We start from the raw sequence: 19,577 nt of genomic DNA, 5'->3' as shown, positions 1-19,577 counted from the left end.
AGTTATACTACACAAAAAGATAAAAAAAATTCATAAATATCTTTAAGGACTTGATTTCTCTACTATATTTATACTCTGAATTTATTGGAAAAAATAAGACTTGAGGAAAAGAGGAGCTTTGTTTCTGTCTGTTAAGTGAAATAATGAACACCTTAATGGGAAAAGATAGACATCTTTCAAAAGTGTAATTATTATTTTTTTATTTAAATAATTGACCCATAACCAGAACAAAGTGTTTCAGTGGCTCAGTACTTTTGTAAATCCTTCCTGTAGATTATCTTAGTCATTGCCCTCTCTCTAGCTACTATTCTTTCTTATGAATAGTTTATAGAAATGTTGTAGTATGGTCCTGTCTGGTTTGATTTATCTGTGGTTCTTGTTTAGCTCCTCTCGGTTTCTGTTGATAGATTATTATTTTTTATTTTTTATTTATTTTTTTGGCATCTGTAAGGAATCAGTCCCAATTTTGCTGTGAGCCGAGGCAATGCCCTGAGTGGAGGGACTAAAGTAAGTCATAGGGAGGGACCTGGCTTCACTTCTCTTGATTTAACTGGGATCTCAGTTACTTCTGGAACTAGGGTGAGAGAAGGTTCCAGAAGTTCAGGAACTGGAGCCAATAAATAGGGGCATGTATGAGTCAGGAGACACTCAGAGTGTCTCAGTGTGAGAGGACCAACATTTACAGAATATTTGTTCTCTATGTTCTCATTAAAGTTGATGTTTATGTATGGACCTTGAGTGTTATCTCACCTTAATCCACACTGAGGAGGTTTGCAAATCTTAGTCACACCCCCTTCCTCATAGGTGCGATGTGACAGCGTCTCAGATTCATTGCCCTGTTTTAGTCAGGTTTTGGAGTTGGTTACAGCATAGAAATACTGGTCACAGTTTGAGATTGTATTTTTAAAGTAGTTAAAACTAAGGGTTAGAGGGAAAAACTTTTATGTGATTCACTGGAGGCAATTCATTCATATGTTGAACCTTTTGTTCTTTATCTGTGTCTTGTTTTTAATAAAATATTTTATTTTTCTTGTTATGTTTCTGATTCTGCTCCGGGTAGAGATAATCATGCTTGAGTTTTGTCATACTTCTGTTTCTTTTCTCATGGAATGGGATGATTTTTCAATAGTTCTGAGGACTTATTGTGATGGGTTGACTTTGGTTAGATGTCAGGTGCCTACCGAAGCCACTCTATCACTCCCCCACCTCAACTGGACAGGGGAGAGAGAATATAACAAAAAATTGTATGTTTTAATTTTGTTTTTCCCTTTTTTAAATGAGGCGCTACCACCATTGCTGAAGGTCTTGGCCTTGGCCAGTGGCCAGTCCCCCTTGGAGCTGGTTGGCATTGGCTGCGTTGGATACAGGGGAAGCTTCTAGCAGTTTCTCACAGAGGCCAGCCCTATAGCCCCGCTGCTACCAAAACCTTGCCATGCAAATATTTGTTCGCAGGGTTATACTTCATAGCAGAAAACTTGCTGCAGATGCACGTTTCTCTTAATACTTATTACAGGATCAATGGGATCTGTTAATACTTTTTGTGTGGATATATATGAGCAATAACAGCCATCAAGTGTATTGGAGAGACACATCAACAACATAAAACTAAAACATTATGATCCTCAGGAGAGAAAGGGCTTTCAAATACTCTGAAAACAATTCTGTCTTCTGGGGGTTTTTGACAATGCTTTCTTGTTAGCAAAACACACCTGATTATATATAGTTGTTTAATATAAACTTGCTTAAATAAAAACAGTACATAAGCTTTAATAATTTAATGAGTTTTCACAGTTAAAATATAATAGCACAACAAGAACCAACATGAAAGCCAGATATAATACATAAGTTCTTAAGTGGATAATAAACTATTTTGAGCGTTCTTTCAGCACTTGCAACAGCTGTTTTGGCCTTATCTTTTCCCTAGGGAAGTGACAGAGTATGTGTAGTAACTGTTGGGTTGAATCTTTATTTTTATTTTACACGATCCCTATTTTTAGAACTCATTCATTGTGCCTTCAAAGCCCAATTCACTTGTCTAACATTCCTCAGATTGCTGCTTTTTTCTTACTATGGGTACATATTTTGGATAAGCAATGAGTTCCCAAATCACGTTTTCACTGTGAAGAAAATGTAGGCCTCTGTCCAGCAAAGCACTTAACTATGTATTTAAGTATTAGCATGTAATTGTTGCATTTGACTGCAATAGGACTGCTTACATATTTTAAACGATGGACATACTGAAGTGCTTTAGTGGATTGGTGCCCACATGTAATGCCAATGAAGAGCAACAGATTTGCATTATGTTACTGAGCTAGGCCCTCAGATACAGACAGAGATCTGCAAAATCTTAAATAAAAAAAAAAATAATTAAAATCCTGTTTTATAATGCAAATATTTTAGCTATTTAAACATATGCACTCTATAAATAACAGAGGTTAAAAAAGCAGCTGTTCCTTTTCACTTGCTCTTATGGTGAGTATTACTATGCTTTGATAGACTGACAGTTGCTTTAAAAATGTGTAAGGCCTGGTGTATCAGGCTGGGACCTAGGGAGCTCTGTAGATTTAGGGCTGCTTGCCCATGAAATATGGTTTGGAGGGATAGCTGGAAAAAGTGAATTCTGTGGCATAAAGTGAGAAAATAGGGTGTTTGATCAAAGCAGCAGTATCAAGCGGTCTGTGCTGAGAGGAACTCCCTTAGTTTAAATGTTATAACCCTCAATGGTATAATTGTGTTGGGGACTTTGTGATATATTGTGCTGGGAAAGATGAAAAATATGCAAATGAGGTTATTTCTGAAAGGTGTTTTATTAAAAAATATATTTAAAACCCAAACCGTTGATAATTGTTATTCTAGAGGTTAGTGAAGTGTTTATAAGTGCGATATAAGCACTGTATGTATGTAATATGTCTGCATACATCTTCAGGCAACTGGATCTCAGGTCTTACTCGAGCTGTTTCATCAATGCACCTAAAGTTTCAGGTAGTATTCCAGAATATGAAAAATACGTCCTCTCAAAACAGCACGTGTAATCAGCTAAACCTGTTTTACAGAGTTGGGTATTCAAACTAAAGGGTACTGCTGGAGTTTGACACTGATATATTAGCTAATGTTGGTAACATGCTGGGAACTACCTGTGTGCTCTAACACTGGAAGGCAGTCCATTAGTGCCTGAATTAATGCACTTGGGGACTTTTAATTCTTCACAGAATCTATTTCCATATTTAATTAGGGGAAAGTCATAGAAAAAAGTTAAAAAGCACCTTCTTAATACATTTCATTGTCAACAGGAGTGGTGATTAGTAATTCTTCTTCAAGTTATATTGCAGTGTTCACTTAAAATAATGCAGCTCCTTGCTGAGTTTGCTCCAATTAAGCCATATTTTAGTTGCTAATGACTTACGAAGTTGACAATGACCTTGAAGTTGGTATTGTCAACACTTCTTGGCATAAAGAGCTAGATGATTTAGAGTTATTAAGAGTGCATCAATTTATTCTTCAATCTTTGTCAGTATTTTTAAAAAGCTTTTTAATTCCATTACAGATAGGATACTTTACCTGAATAATGTGCAGGTTAGTAAGTTAAGTAACAGTCCATTTATATTGTTTTTACTGCAGATTTTAAAGATGTGTATATAAGACAACACTTTTACTGAGTTTGAAAAAGTGTACTAAACTGAGTCATTTTTACAACTGAGTAGCTTTAATCACTACAAATGCAATTTATTACTGTTGCATTTCTGTTGGTTGTAAGTCACTTACATAAATACATTTATAAATATTTAGATATCGGATTTCACTGTTTCAGAAGTTACACTTTGTCATAGTCTAATTTATTTCACTGTATGTTAAAAGAATGCTAGTTCAATTGAACAAATATGTTGATTCTTTATGAATGATTCTTGATAATTTAAAATGAAGATGAATAAGAAAATTACATTTATATAGTTTAGAAATATTTAGAACCTCATAGTTACAGTTTAGTAGTAACATGAAACACCCATGCCTTTAGATGTAATTTACAGTGGGCTAGTTTGAACATTTTAGGCATACAAAATGTTTAGCACAAATGAGTGCAGTAATGAACTCTGTTTTGTCACTAAAAATATTCCTGAACTTCTCAATTTTTTGTTTTTATCCTATTTCTTCTTTTGGAAGCTGAAGTTGCATGTCATCTTAATCCGGATGCATACATAATCACACTGCCAATTCATGCACGTTATTTGCTGGTTACTATCATTAGTTCCCATTTCCTCACATTTTTATATTAGATCATACCTGTCTTCAAGGGGGAAAAAAAGAACCTCAGTGAGTTTAGAAAGAAGTAGATATCACTACTTTAAAAAAATATTCTATGTTAAGTTTCATGATTCTGATTTTTTAAATTATATTGTTTTACTTGTTAAGAATATTGTTCCATATGTTGAAAACACTACTTACTGCATTCTGTTTTTAAAAGAGTGATCAAATTACCATCTTTCTTCAAGCAGATCTTTTAGAAAGATACTCCTTTTGTTTTGTCTTCAAGAATTGAGTTGCTATGCCATAACAGTTGACTTTAATGGAGTCGTCATTATGTGCATACAGCATAACTGAGAAACCATGCGATCTAATTACTATAACCTGTTTCTTTCTTAACTCTAAATCTCTGTTCTCAGTTCCTGCATCATGCCTAATAAAATATCATACAGGCTTTGGGCTGTTCAATCTAGAGATTGTGAGGTGCCTAGAATCTTTTGAATACTGAGATGTTGAATTATAGTGTATATACATGGATTCCTAGGGAGTAGCAAGCACAGATTTCAGGTCACGATGTTTAATCATTTGCATAAGTTTAACTATACTTAAATTATTATCTCTTTGTGTTAAAAATGCATTTTAAATTTGCTTTTCAATTCTACAGTAAGTAGAGTAAATTGTGCTGAGCATTCTTCTGTAGATGTTAGAGTATGGCTAGAAATGCCAGTGATCTGACTGGATGATGTATTTATTTCTATAACAAAGTTTTCTTTCATGGTATTTTTATTTGGAAACATGCTCATTTGAATTAGCAAGGCATTGGAATAATTAATTTTCCTTAAGACGATGTAGTGTGACTAGTGTTTTAAAAACAGAGATCACTTCTAATGTTTTGTTCAAGATTTTAGTTTTTCATCAGAAAATCTTAACTCTTCAGAGCAGTCAGCTGTGGTGTTTGAAGTTGCTCATAATTTTGAAATGTTTTTTTCAGTCATGTAAGGCTCACTGCTCTGTAAGTAGGGTACATCTGCAAAAAAGCGGCATCCGCATAAAATGAGAGAATGTCTATGTTTGACTGGTTTTGTTTTGTTTTTGTTTTCAATTTGGATTTGCAGAACATGGAAGACTTTACGTCATGAAAACACGTACTTTTCATTATCACATAAACTAGTAGTATGATATAAAAAATATTCAATATGTTTAATATATGTTTTGAAATGTACTACTCTTGTTCTGTGTAAAGTTTGTTTACTTGTCATGAGTTACCCCCAGAAAAGAGAAGCAAAAATGTACAAGTTAAATGATCTCATAGTAAGATGACAATCTGCACATTTTATTCTCCTTAACAGGCCTTTATATTTTTACAGTTTTTGTTAGTAATTTAATTCCGTTCCTCTAGACACACAAGCTGACTTCTCTTCTTTAGAGCCGATGTCCCTCTGGGTGGGATTGACTTTGGAGTTCATTTCACGTTTTCAGCTGCTGGAGAAATTAAGTCTAACTGATATGAGGCTGCTATCTGCCCAACGTTTTACCAGATCATAGAGGATATGTTGGAGATCAAGGCCACCCAACTCTTAAAGACCTTCACCAGTGTGGTTAGAATATACAAGACTTTTCCTTCCGTGAGAAGGTTCTGTTTCATTAATAATAATATCATGCTATTCCTTTATTAGTAACATAACAAAATGTAGGTAATTCCACAAAATTAATGATATAAAAAAACCTCAATATGTTTATACTTACTATAGACTTAAAAATAAATTAGATTTTGTACAGGATCTAATCTCTCACAATTTAAACTAATTTTAAGAAGTCCATTCTGTACATATCTGGACAAGAATAATTTTTTTTTCTATCATGCATTAAAGCAGTAGTAAATAGTGCCTTACAGAGCCACTTGATGGTGCTGTCATCCTTTTACTCTGAAAATTCAGTTTAGTTCTCATGCTTCTTTTATAATAATGATCATCTTAAACTGCTTTAAATGGTGAAGGAGGAGGAATTGTACCAACAAGGAAAATATTTTTGTTTTCTTTTTTTTTTCTTTATTTTTTCTCTCTTATCAGGAAAAGGTAACATGTTAAGAAAAACTTATAAGCCTGTGAATTTTGATCATGAGAACAAGTACACAGGATATAGAAATGAGGTACATGTGAAAAAGGAATCTCATCTGAGGAAGACACTAACTGATATTTTCAGGATTCTGAAGTTATTTGTGCATAATGAAGGCAAAATGATTGAGTTGTTTTTCTGAAATTCAACTGTCTTCAATACTAAAATCACTGAATTATATGAACATGCATGTTTCTCCTGGATGCATGTTCTGTCAATGGTAACAAAGTTGGGTTTTTTTCCAAATATTAGAAAGATGATGCTCTTTGAAAAGAAGCTTAATATGGATAGCCAGTCTTATTCCCAGTTGTGTCTCTGAGAATGTTCTCTCCTGGTCAGTGTATTAGGTTTGTTAGCAATCATGTAAAAATTGTTGCGAATTATGTTGATGGGTTTAGAATTAGTGAGTGAGATTTAGGTATATAATGTATTTGCTGAACTGGTTGTTTTTTGATCTCTAAAGACATATTCAATCTACATGCCATGTTAATCCAGTTTTTGTGTGGTGTGCATTTAGCATGTTTTTGAATCCTTAAGCAAGTAATAATTCCATTGGGAGAGTAATTTTGGGTAGGTGAGATAATATTTTCTGTGAGGTATTTTTCATTGGTATTTTTCAGTATCATCCCAGTCAAAGCAGCTTTTGCTGAGGAACATGCATACGCTGGTTAGTTCTTCATCAGGAGTATCCGATTTTCACTTTTTTATCATTAAAATATTTTTATTTTTGAGTTGAGGGTTTGCACTGAACTTTCTGGATTAAAGTACTCTACATATTGTTTTTCATACTAACCTCTATAAGCTCTGCCACAAATTTCAGTAGTTTACTGTTTGTGTTTTTTGCATGATTTTAATTAATTCAGGGTGGCCTTTAATAGTCTAGACTGAATTTCATATATGTGCATAGAGTTGAACATGAGGCTGAAAAGTTAATAATGAAGTGAAAGCAAATATTTGTACAGACCTTTGTGAATCAAAGTAGATGTGTTATATCCAGCTTAGTACATTTCCTTCAGCCATTTACAGCCCCTGACTACTGTATAAATGTTTTCATGTTGGAAACTGGCCATTTAGAACCCAGCCTAGGGAGGAAGGGAAGTATGACACAAGCACATAGTGCAACAAAATAATACTACATGAACATAAAATATGAAATTTTTTGATATACCTCACATTAAATGGAGCTGTTGCTTCTGGTCTAATTTCCATAAAATCTGTTGAATAGAATACAACTGGATGTGTGTTTGGCAGCTTGAAAGATAAATATGTAGATGTGTGCAGGAAGTGTAATTGGACAGAAAAGTGGTCCATTGAGCAGGGTTGTAGCGCCGAGGTCTGTAACTGCTTGATGTGGAAAAGGATAACCTGAATTTTGATACATTTGCCATTTTTATGCATTCTGGTCTATATAGTTTGACCCCAAATTGTAAATCAGTACTTTATTTTCTATGGCAATTGTCACAGCATCTCTGGGAGAGATACCTGTGGTTTACTTGATGTGTTGTGTTTGACAGCTCTGTATAGGAATGAGAATGAAAACTCTTAACTTGAATAAGTGAGAAAATATATATATATAAAAAAAATATTTCTACAGTGAAATATGCTGTCTGGAATCACAAGTTGCCTACCTGCTGGACTGCACTGGAGTTGTAAACCCTCAAAGCTTTGTAGCTGATAACTGAAGTTATTGTTCTCTGTAGTTTCAGCATTAACCATCCCAATGTTGTTAGTAAAACAAAGTGATATTCTTAGGGAATTGTTAGTTTCACAACTGCTGTTTCTGAAGAACAGTAAGACTGAGGATGTTGAGGATGGAGATTGTGTGAGTGAGGAAATGAGGTGACAACTTCCTTGGAGGCCTTCACAATGTAATAAAATTAAACCATTGTGTGGTTTATATTGTAATTATGGTGTAACTAGCAAAAAACCCCCTACATATAAGATTCACTACAAGCACGTAAGTAACGTTTATACTTTATTTTTGGCTGGTAGCTGTTACATATTTCAGCTGTGCTTTGTAGATAAGGCAAAAATGTGTCCAAGAAATTGGAAAATTCTTTGACTTAAATCTATTTTCTTCCTTCCCTTTATATCAGGCTGTTACTTACTCTGCCCTAAAATATAAAGGAATACATTTTAGTAATTTAACTGGAAAAAACTTTAGGTTTAAATCTCAAGGGCAACATGATGTAACTCAGTAAATAACAATGTACTGGGATATTTTACCTTATTTTATTTTGTTATCTGTTTGTTCCAAAATTGTTATGTTTATTATTTAGAATGTTTGTTATATTTTTTGGCTTTATTTGTATTCTGTGAATATATTTTCATTGTCTTGTGTTTTTAGACTTTCTGTTTGCAGCAGTTAGGCTCATTTGCTGTTCCTTAGCAAGACTTTTTTTTCACGTATGCAGATATTTCTGCTTGTTTCACTGAAAGGTAATCCTTACAGTTATTAATTTTGCTGTGGTTTCAGAGCAGTGAACACATTTTTAAAGGTTTATTTTACTGAAAGCCAATTTATGTTATACTTGATGGCTTGTATAAAAATATGATCTACTTTCAGTAACATGGTTGAGCATTTGACTCATCCAGGCTGGTCTTTTGCCACACTTGATAGCCTTTTTGCACATGAGAATGTGCTTTGAGGGGGAGATCTTGAATATCAATCAGCTCAGCTCTTCTGAGCCCTTTGGCCAGTCAGAGCCATGCCCTATCGGATAGGGTCACACAGATCCCTGAGTAAGTCAAAGCTAGGAAGGGTCCTCTGCTGGGCTTGTTACTGATGAAAAAGGATGAATTCTTTGGGGATGTAAAGGTCAAAGTGATGGTGGGATTTAAGATCCTGAGAGAAGTGTGCCAGGCAAATAGTAAAATTAATTCTTATTTAACTGATCATTAAATTAGCCCCTTCTCTTGGCTTCCAAATGATTTGTTGCCAAAAAGGATGCAAGGAAGTATTTTTCCTAGTTGAGCTTATATCCTTGTGTTAAGAGGAAGGCACCTCATTTGTGTCTATAACTTCCTGTCGAGGTGCTCATTAAGATACTTGAAGTTAATATGAAAAGTTTGGGAAAGACAAGATTTTAAAATATCTTTCAGTGATTCTGTTGGCTGGCTTAAGAAGCAATGTGATAAATATGCTGCCTGATGTCAGCTGGGTTTGTAGTCAAGCAACACTGTATTTGTTATAAAAGGCAATTAAGCCTGTAAATCTGGCCTGTAAATGCCACGCCTATGACTGCAGAGCATTGCCAGTTTGCATCTTTGTGATTTCAACCTCAAGTGCCTAAATTAGCTATTCCTGGTATAGGCTCTTAAACCTTGTAGGTCCTTTTGTTTTAAGTAATGTTAGTTAAATGTTGATGCTTGTGCTTGAACAGATGAGTTTCTACATGTATTTGGAAGGCCTGGGTCTATGGAACTTTTGAATAAAATTAAAAATAAAGATTACTGATGTTAAAATACTTAAGTAATCAACTGATTAGGGCCCAAATTTTCAGACTACAGTAGTAAATTAATTAGAAGTTGGAGAAAGAAATTTTAAAAATAAACTTCATTGTGGATTATCTGTAGGCTTATTGGTCTTCATTTGCTGTGCAAGCATCTGTCATGGTTTAATTACTTTCCAGTGTCTTGGCTAGACTTACTGGAATGTCATTTGAAATGGTCATAAAAACTATTTGTGTATTTAAATTGATTTCCTTTGAAGTGTTTTTCCTAAAATTAATCATAAAAGGACTGTCTAGAGAGTTGCTTCAACCAAGAGAGTTTTCAAAATTTGTGATAGCGATAGCTCTATTTTGGCTAATTTCAGTGTTAAGTCTTGTATTTAGCGTTAGAGAATGATACCTCACTTGAATCTTTGTTTTACATGTGTTGTGGTAACATATCTCTAAAATTGTGTGTTGTCTTTTCTGTATGCGTTTTATTTTTCTCCACTGAGTGGTTGTTAGTCATCCTGTGGTCATAACTACATTATTTTTCCATTTTTGAAACATGATTTGTGTTGCTTCTTTGGTTTTGCAGCGTAATTTTACAATATTGTGGGACCCCTCCCATTAGTGAGTAATCTAGGCTTTCATTAGTTATTGCAAACAGCAACTGTTTGTAATAGCAGAATAGGTTTTAATCTAAATATATTTACTAAGCATTTTAAAGTGAAGACTCATAAATCTTCCCTTTAACTTTCTACAGAAAAACTGTACTGCATTATGAAAATGTCAACAACAAAAAAGGCGGCAACAAAAATGAGACCTTCTCATCTCATGGTAACATGGAGTAATAGCATTACAGGAAGAAAAGGAGGTAATGGTACTTCAGCTTTTTCCTATTTGAAAACTAATTTATACCTGGATTTTGGGTGTAAGGTTTTTATATGCACGATGAAAAAACCCACTGCAATCTATATTGAAAATGAGGAAAAACTAGTTAAGAATAAAAATTCATGAGTTTATTTTTTCTTTTTTCTCTCCTGCTTTACTGTAAATCCTGTGAAATAATTTAAGACCTTAAGCTTTTTATACTTTGTAGAAACTGAGAAGCTGAGTATTTTCACACACTTTTGGAATGGTATGTCAAAATTTAAACCAAATGACTCATAACTCCTCTCATTATTCATCAAGATTCAATAAATATAAATAAAAATATATTTAGAAAAAGGTACCTGTGCTATTGTTTTGGTTTAAAGTATGTTTTAAACTGAATAAATGCAATATATCAAATGGTTGATATAACATGGCAAAATTTTGGAGCCTTTCGGCATGAATGCAGAGAGAAAGCTTAAGCTCTACAGGCAATTGCTTTAACTTGTATATATTTTTTTCTTATGTAAAAATGCTTTCTTTTACATTTGCTTTTTATATTTATATTTTTAGAGATTGCAGTTAAAAAAAAAAAGAAAAAAGAAAAAAAAAAATCAATGTTTCACTAGATTCAACTGCATTTTCTCTTTTCACTGAGTTTTCCATGCCTCCAGCAAAATGTGTTTGAGGTATGAACCTTCTTGTCATTGTATATTCTTAGTTATTCTACTTTCATGCTATATTTCACTATAAATAATTATAAGGTAAATAGGATCAAGGTTCAAAGTGTTAAGTGGCAGAACACCAAGCATCATTTTTCAAAGTTGTGAGCTCTAGAAGTAACTAGTTGGAATTTCTTTAAACAAGTAACTGCTATTACTGGATCAAAGGACAAAAACATTTATAGTTTTGAGATAAAGCTGCAGATAATGAGTTTTGTGCACATGAAAAGTTTTCTTAAAATTCAAGGAACTTAAGTATAGCTATGTGACTTTCTCAATTTGGAAAATCTTTGTATGTAGATGCAAAGTTGTGAAAAAAGTATTATTTTTAGCATACAACCTTTCAACTGAAGGCTTATTATAACCAAGGTTGTTGTATCACTATTACAGACAATCCTGAAACTGTATGTATAACATGAACTTGCAAAAGATGCTAGAAATCTCTTGAAATAATGAGGTTGTCTTGCAAATATTTACTGCGAACCATGTTTTATTATTTGGAATATTCTCAGGTGATACTTAACAAGGGAAGTTGATACCTTATCTCACATAAAGGCCAAAGAATCAAGCAGTGACATGAATGAATGGAATTATATTAGTGGGAGGCAGCTGTTCTCTTGGTGTATGAGCAGATGTGTGCTGTGCCAAGAGGTCTAAATGTGAAGTTGTGCCGCCTTAGCTCTTTTATGCTTCATTCCTTAACTCCTAATAAACTATTTCAGTCTTCCTTGGGTGTGTAAAGCTGTCCTTGACATAAGAGGAAGATAGAAACAATGATGTAAAGGGATACACAGAATGGTGTGTAAAAGAGGAGTTGAGAGAACCTCGCACTCCTTTTGCTGAAGAAAAAGCAATGTAGAAAGCTAGATGGATTCAGGAAGGAGGGGTAAACTGGTGTTTGCAGGCAGGAAGCATTAAAAAAGGAAAAGATGACTATGCTTTTGCATTTTGGGAGAGGCAGAGAATGTTGGTGTTTTTTTTTCCTATCTGGCTTTAAAGTTCAATGAAGAATTGATGAATAAATGTTGCTTCATATATTCAAATTATGTGAAATGTCTGATGACAATATTCTCTTCAGGTTTCTGCTAAGCGCTAATGGATAAAAATTTATTATAAAGATAAAATTATCACATAAAAGATATGTTAAGTGATAATTAAAGTTGAGAGTACATCCCAGTAATTTAAGTTGATGAACAGTGTGTTGTTCATCATCACCTTAAGGAGATCTCAGTTCTTGAAGGTGTGGAAAGCACAACTGATTAAGTAAAAAACATCTTTTTGTCCTTAGCTAGGATGATACACACATTTAAAGGGGGTGTGTGGGAAATAGTCATGAGAACAGTTAGCTGAACTCAGTTTTGGGACTCAATGCAGTAACTGGAATCCTTACTCTTGCAACCAAATTTAACCATGAGCTTTAGGATTGAATTAGTTGGTGTCCTGGAAAGATTACATGCTAATTCATGCTTTTTCTATTTTAAAGGCTTTCATAACACTTGCTTTCCTGTGGATCCACAGATTTCTGATAAGACTTGAGCTTACAATGCAGCCTATTAATCAGATAAATATCTTTCCACAGTACTGTTTCACAAAACTGGTGAGAATTTAATGTCAATGCGTCTGCAAGTTAGTAGTCAAATTTAGTTTAAGTGTGACTAGTAGGTTCAAGATTATCATGAAAGGATGAATTGATTTGCTGTCATGGTTTGAGCCTGGTCAGCAGCCAACCACCACGCAGCCACTCTCTCTCCCTTCTCTTCCAGCAATAAGAAGGGACAGAGAGCCAGGCTTGGGGTTCGAGATAGGACTGGGATGGGGAAAAAAGTCACCCTTTATGGGCATGAGCAAAAGGCAGACTCGTTAGGGGAAGAAAAAAAGAACATACATTTATTACAGACACTAACAACACATAACAGAGTAGGACAGTGAGAATCATTGCCACATCTTGAGAACACCTTCCCCCCACCCCTCCCTTTTTCCCGGGCTCAGTTCTTCTCCCGATATCTCTATCTCCTCCCCCCAGTGGCGCAGGGACAGGGGATGGGGGGTGCAGTCAGTGCTGCCACTTTCTCCATCTTTGGTGGGGGGAGCTTCTGGAACTTTTCCCCCTGCTCCATCGTGGTCCCCCTCTCACAGGAGACAGTCCTCCACAAACTTTCTCCAACTTGAATTCCTCCCATGGGCTGCAGTGTTCCCCACACTGCTCCATCGTGGGTCACTAACTTTCTCCGACTGGATTCCCTCCCACGGCTGCAGCCCTTCCCGAGCTGCTCCGGCGTGGGACTCCCCCGCATGCTGCAATCCTCCCAGTGCTGAATTACAGCAGCGGGGCTGCCTTTTCCCATGAGACCCCGGCCTTCTTCAGGCACAGAATCAACCAGGCGAAACACAGGCCATAAATCAGTGTCTGCTCCACCTTAGATCTCCATGGGTGGCAGGGGGGGCCGTTCTGCCATCTCACCACAGGATACAGGGGGGTCTCTGCTCCGGCACACCTCCCCCCTCCTTTCTCCCTCCGTTCCTCCACTGACCTTGGTGTTCATGCAGCTGCCGCAACTCCTCCTCACAAGTCCCACTGCCCATCACCACGTCCCTTCTTAAATACGTTATCGCAGAGGCGCAGCTGGTTGGCTCGATTTCCCAAACAGAAGTGGAGCTGACGTGGAGCTGGGGGAGCTTCGAGAAGCTTCTCCCAGGGGGCCGCCCCTAGAGCCCTCTCCCCTGCCACCAAAAAAAATGCACCACTCACTCAACCCAGGACATTTACATACCTAAAAGCATTACGTTGTCCATTTTTTCCTCTAAAGATCAGGCTGCAAATTGCAATGTTTTTAATCATCAGTCCCTTCTAATTTAGATTCAGAAATGTTAAAATTTTTATCTGTAAGTGTGTTTTTGTCATAGTGTCCCTTCTGGGAAAGACAAAGATTTTCTAAATAACCTTATTAAGAGTTTTCATGTCTTTAAAATATTTGGATTTTTTTTTTTTTTAAGCTGCACTTTAATTAGTTTCCATGTGTTAGAATATTTGGTTTTGGTGTGATGTCTGTATGGTGCATTTTAAGAGATTATTTTTTTTTAATGGTCAGCAGTTATTCTCGCTTGCCTCCTTTATTTTTTGTAGAAATTAATCTAGATAGTTCTATGAGTATGAACTAAAAGGAGGCAATGGAGTTTGTGGGATTGATCCCTGATTTTATAGTGTGATTACAGTTAACCATAAATTTATATGATAATCTTCTTTCATCATGAACTGCTCCTCTCCCCTCATCTTCACCAGCTTTTTTAAGGGAAAAAAAAAAAAATCAAATTTTATAAGGAACTGGATCATTTAGCTAAAGCAGATGCAAAATAAAATAGAACTGTTGTGAAGGGAAAATGTAATCAACAGGTAAAGTTCTAACAGTCTTGCTGAAAGTGCAGGAAAAAAATCTCTGAAAGTATGGAGGGACCTGTCAATTTCATTTGGTTTACATTTAAAGTGAATGGTTAATAAAATCAAGCAAACTCACACAAACTATAGAAAGATTTAAAGTTTCTTCTATCCACTCATCTTCTTGCTTGCCTGGCTCTCTGTGTTCATAATAATGTCCTGAAAATAAATCAGATGTATTTAAAAACAGACAACAGACTTATTTCTTTAAAACTTCTCCAATATAAAAAAGATTTTTTTGGAAAAAAGTAAATAGGATTTCTAAAAAAATGGTTTATGGATATACTTTAATGTATTTTGCATTTCTAAAAATATGTACAACTCTTACATACAAAATATCTGCTATGTGTCTGAAAATTTGTAATTTTGATACTTATATTAAGGTCAATTGTGTGGTGAAACAAGGGGCTGAATAATGCCATGAAACATGGGACTACATAATGCCATGAAACAGGATCTTGTGAAGTGGTATAGAAAACCAATATGAATTTAAGGGAACCAAGATAGACTGCACTCCATTGTAGTGTATGACAATTGGTAGCATCTTGGAGGGATTGCCAGCTGGTAGTAACTGCCTGACTTCAGTTCTTTAAGGTGAAATAGTTACAAATGCATTGCCTTGCCTTTTTTTTAAGCTTCAATAAAAATAGGCTAGCTCTTTCTGAAGACTAATTATGTAAGATACAGGTAGTTTACCTTTAAATAATGTTTCTTTTGAAGACCACTACCATGTTTCAAAGACTAGAGTTGAGCTTGGCAAAGAATGTGTTGTCCCAGCAAAAACCCCTTCTGGCGTGGCTAAATTAAAAGCCTCTGAGAAGCGGTGTTATAAAATACCAGGTTAGAGCTTGGCAATAGGCTGCTGCAGAAATCTTTGAACATGCCACTTGCTTGATGCCAGCTTCAGTATTGCACTGAAGAGGGTCTGGTTCCACGGAGCCCTTCCCCCTAAACAGAGTTAGTGCCCCAGACAGGGGAATGAGTGGTTGCAGACTGGTCATTGAAACCTTGTGCAGAATTGAGAGAGCACAGGCACCTGAGATGGCTATGCCAGAGGATTTCCATATAGTGTTGGGCAAAATAAGTATTTATATACAGAATGTAAAGAAAACTTCAATAGATAATGAATTTTGACATTTTATGAGGCATAATTGATTTCCTTGCATTACAAGAAAGTAATCATTATGAGATGGGGAAGGTATGTACATATTTACTGTAGAGGTTGGTTGTGGGTACTTAAATCAATGTGTAGTTTGCTGTTCCTAATGTATTTATAGCTAATTTTTTGTATTGTTAAATATGTACTTAATAGAAAGTACTATGACCTTGGAACTCATGAAGCAGCAAATAAATTCAGAAGCATGTGTAGCCTGTTCTTAACCTGGGAAGTAGGAAGGGAAGCAAGGGGCTCATACCATTTCAGAAAAAAAGGAGTTAATCTAAAAATGTGAAGCATTGATCTGGATACTTTTAAAAATTTAGTACATTCCCATTTTGTGGTGAAAAATCCATAAAACTGTTATATTAGTATCATCAAGATACTTTCTCTTAAAGTTAGGTTTTTAAAAATACTTCTTGTAATAACTTCCACTCAACAAGTGCAAAATAATATTTTCTTGAATAAATTCAGAGAAAGGACTAGAGACCCACATTTCAGTTGATAGTGCTACTAATATAATAACAAAAATGAGCACAGCTTGAAGAAATGCTGTCAGTTTCTCATTTCTTCTTTAATACTGATGACTTTTAGTTAGCTTTGTGCCAAATACCTTGAAGAATGCCAAGGAACAACAATCTCTAAACTGAATGTGTGTCAAAATTGTGGCATTGTTGTGAAAAAGGGAAATGCCAGATGCTGTATTAAGATGCATCCATAGACGTGGAACCTGCAAGGCTTAAGAAATAATCTTTCCTAGCTGTGCTACATAGAGCAGACTGTCTAGAGTATGGTGTCATATCTAGTGAATTTTGCATAAAAAGTGTGGAGGCCTATCAGAGCCAGTTTAGAGGAAAATAATGAGACTAATGAGAGATTTAGAGAATGTTCATAAATAGTAAAAATAAATGATCTGTATTAGATAATGTAAAGAGCAAAGGGGGACTTACTGTAGTAAATTTCAACTATGCAAAAACTTGCTGAAGAGACAGGAAATAATGTGATTCCTATATCCGTCTATAATCAAGATGAGAAAAGCTTTGGTCTAGCATAGATTTGTGTAAAGGTGCTTCCTTCAAAAGAGCTGTCATCAAAGGCTTGTAAATTTGGTCAATTTCTGTCCTCCTTGCAGATTTTGGCTGGTTTTTTTCAGACTCAGATTTCTGGAAAGTTTCAGTAGAATGTATTCCTTTATTTATGAGAAAAAAGAACATTACAGGTGAGGAAGGATATACTTTGTTAATAACATAAAGAAAACCAAATTCTGACTGTGTATTTAATTAGCTTTAATGCCTTAATGGAAAATGATTAAAATGATTAAAAACTTGAAGCTTGCTGTCAGTTCAGTTCCCATTTCATTATTGTGTTTATCCATATGTATTTATCAAACTTGCAACATATACATAGTCCTATGAAATTCAGGACATTCTAAGATTAAAAATACATATTCACTTGCTACACTGAGTAAAACAACACTACTGACTCTGTGTTCAAGATATGTCTTTGGCCAGTCTGGTAAATATCTGATTAATTTTCTCAAAATTGTTGAAAAAAGCAGTAGCTTGTTGATGTACTATGTTACTATTTGTGACACATGTTAATGATCTGCTATATTCATCTGGATCTGTGAAGATGGGCATCTTTGAGAAAGGTGGATAGGAAATGTCTAACAACTTTTTCTATGTGAGTTGAAGATAGAATATAAGGAAATGAAGCAAGATTTGGAAAGAGCATTTTCTCCTCCCCCATCATACATGTAGCTAGTTCATCATTAACTGAATCCTTTGAACCATCACTTGTTTGCAGATGACGTGTGAACAGGTGTATCAGAAGTTTGGTACATGGTACCTTTTTTATCAGTCTTCCTCTTTAGAATATCTATACCTTTTACCTCAAAATTTTATATTTAAATCAGTTTGCAAGGTAATCTGAACCTGTGAATACTAACAGCAACTTTTCTTAAGCAGTCCTAACCTTCAGTGCTTGTTTAACAGCTGTGATGCGTTATTTAAGTACACAACAGCATTTTTTTTCACTCAGAAGTCTGTCTCTTCTGCAAACATAAAGATGCATGAGTGAAGCATGCATATATAGGGAAATGAGATTCTGTCCAAAAGACCATTAAATAAAAAGTGTGATGATAGGAGAACTTAATCTGTAGGCACTATTAGACTTCCATGTGTTGTCATATTTAATTTTAACAAAGTAGGAATGTCTTCTCTGTATGTACTTACAAGTTTTTAAAGCTACATTATACTTTCTTAATTGTAATTACATATTTAAAGGAAAGTGGATGTTATGGATAAAAATGGAACACACAATAATGTGTGTCTAACAACCACATTTTACTGAAATTGTTAGTGTTTCTCATGAATAAATTGCAGGTCCTCAATAGGCAAGTGAGGTAACTAAAACCAAAGCAGTCCTCTTCAGAATGATCTGTACACATGCTTTTATGATGATAGTAACACTTGTTTCTTTTTAACACTAAGGGTGTATTTCTAGACTGTGATAGCTTTTATTTATTTGCGAATGACATTGTGAATAATCCCATGAATACACAATTACTATGTTTTTGCTACACTTCACCTATGTTTGGTACCCATCACTCCCAGAGGTTTCTTCCAACCCTCACCTCACTACTGTTAGTTTGTTCTCACAGGATAAATCAGTGAAGCTGTCGGTTATAAATTGACTAACTAAATAGTTTCATCTTGTATGTAATGTTTAGTAGCTTCTTGCAAAAGAGAATTCTCAGGATCATATAGAATGGAGTTACTGGATCTTGAAATGCTCCTATTGCCTCAGGCAAAAGACTGAGGCTGCTTAATCATTTCAGTTCTGGGTACAACAGTAAATCATCTGTGATTTTAAATCTGTTTGAAAAGATAACTTAAACTGGGTTCTCTCTTGGCATATATATTAGGCAAAACTGCAATTCATACCCTTGCAGAGGAGGCATAAATGTCTTTATATTTACTAGAAATCATTTCTTATGTGCAAGGTAAGTTTTTGAGTGTCGCTGACTCATTAGTTTTATATGGAATTTTAAAATGTGGATAAAAATGCAGGTTCAATACATACACAGGATTCACAACAACAGTTTCCAATTCTGTTCAAAAGTAGTGACTTAAAAGTTGAAAGGGCTGCTTTTTGTCTTACAATACTGAGGAATTAAAGATTGTTCAGTGTTACCTTCTGTTTATCAAAACTTGGAGAGCTTTTACTGGGTTATAACTTGGATATAAATTACATGACTTCTATCAAGCCAAAAATTAACTTTTATTTTTAGCCTAGGATAAGGATGTAACAATACTCTTTACTTCTCAAATACATTTTATCTTTAAATGCCAATGCCTCCCTGCCCTGCTATCCTCTTCCGTATGAATGTATTGAGACTTGCAAAATGGATGTGCTGGGGTCTTGATGTTCAATTTACAGTTAAGAATGTGGAGGCCTAATGAGGTTATGTGGTATATTAAGGATTATTCAACAGATGAACATGGCAAGGAATAAAATGTCTTCTAGTAACTATGTCTTTCTAATTTTTACGAGATTAGCTACTGATACTATGTATTATTAGTTTAATGTTACTACAGGATTGTTTG

This window comes from Tyto alba, unplaced genomic scaffold (assembly GCF_018691265.1).
Source record: "Tyto alba isolate M040663 unplaced genomic scaffold, T.alba_DEE_v4.0 Super-Scaffold_6, whole genome shotgun sequence".
Classification (NCBI taxonomy): Eukaryota; Metazoa; Chordata; class Aves; order Strigiformes; family Tytonidae; genus Tyto; species Tyto alba.
The sequence above is the reverse complement of the archived record's forward strand: the minus strand, read 5'-3'. Positions refer to the sequence as shown.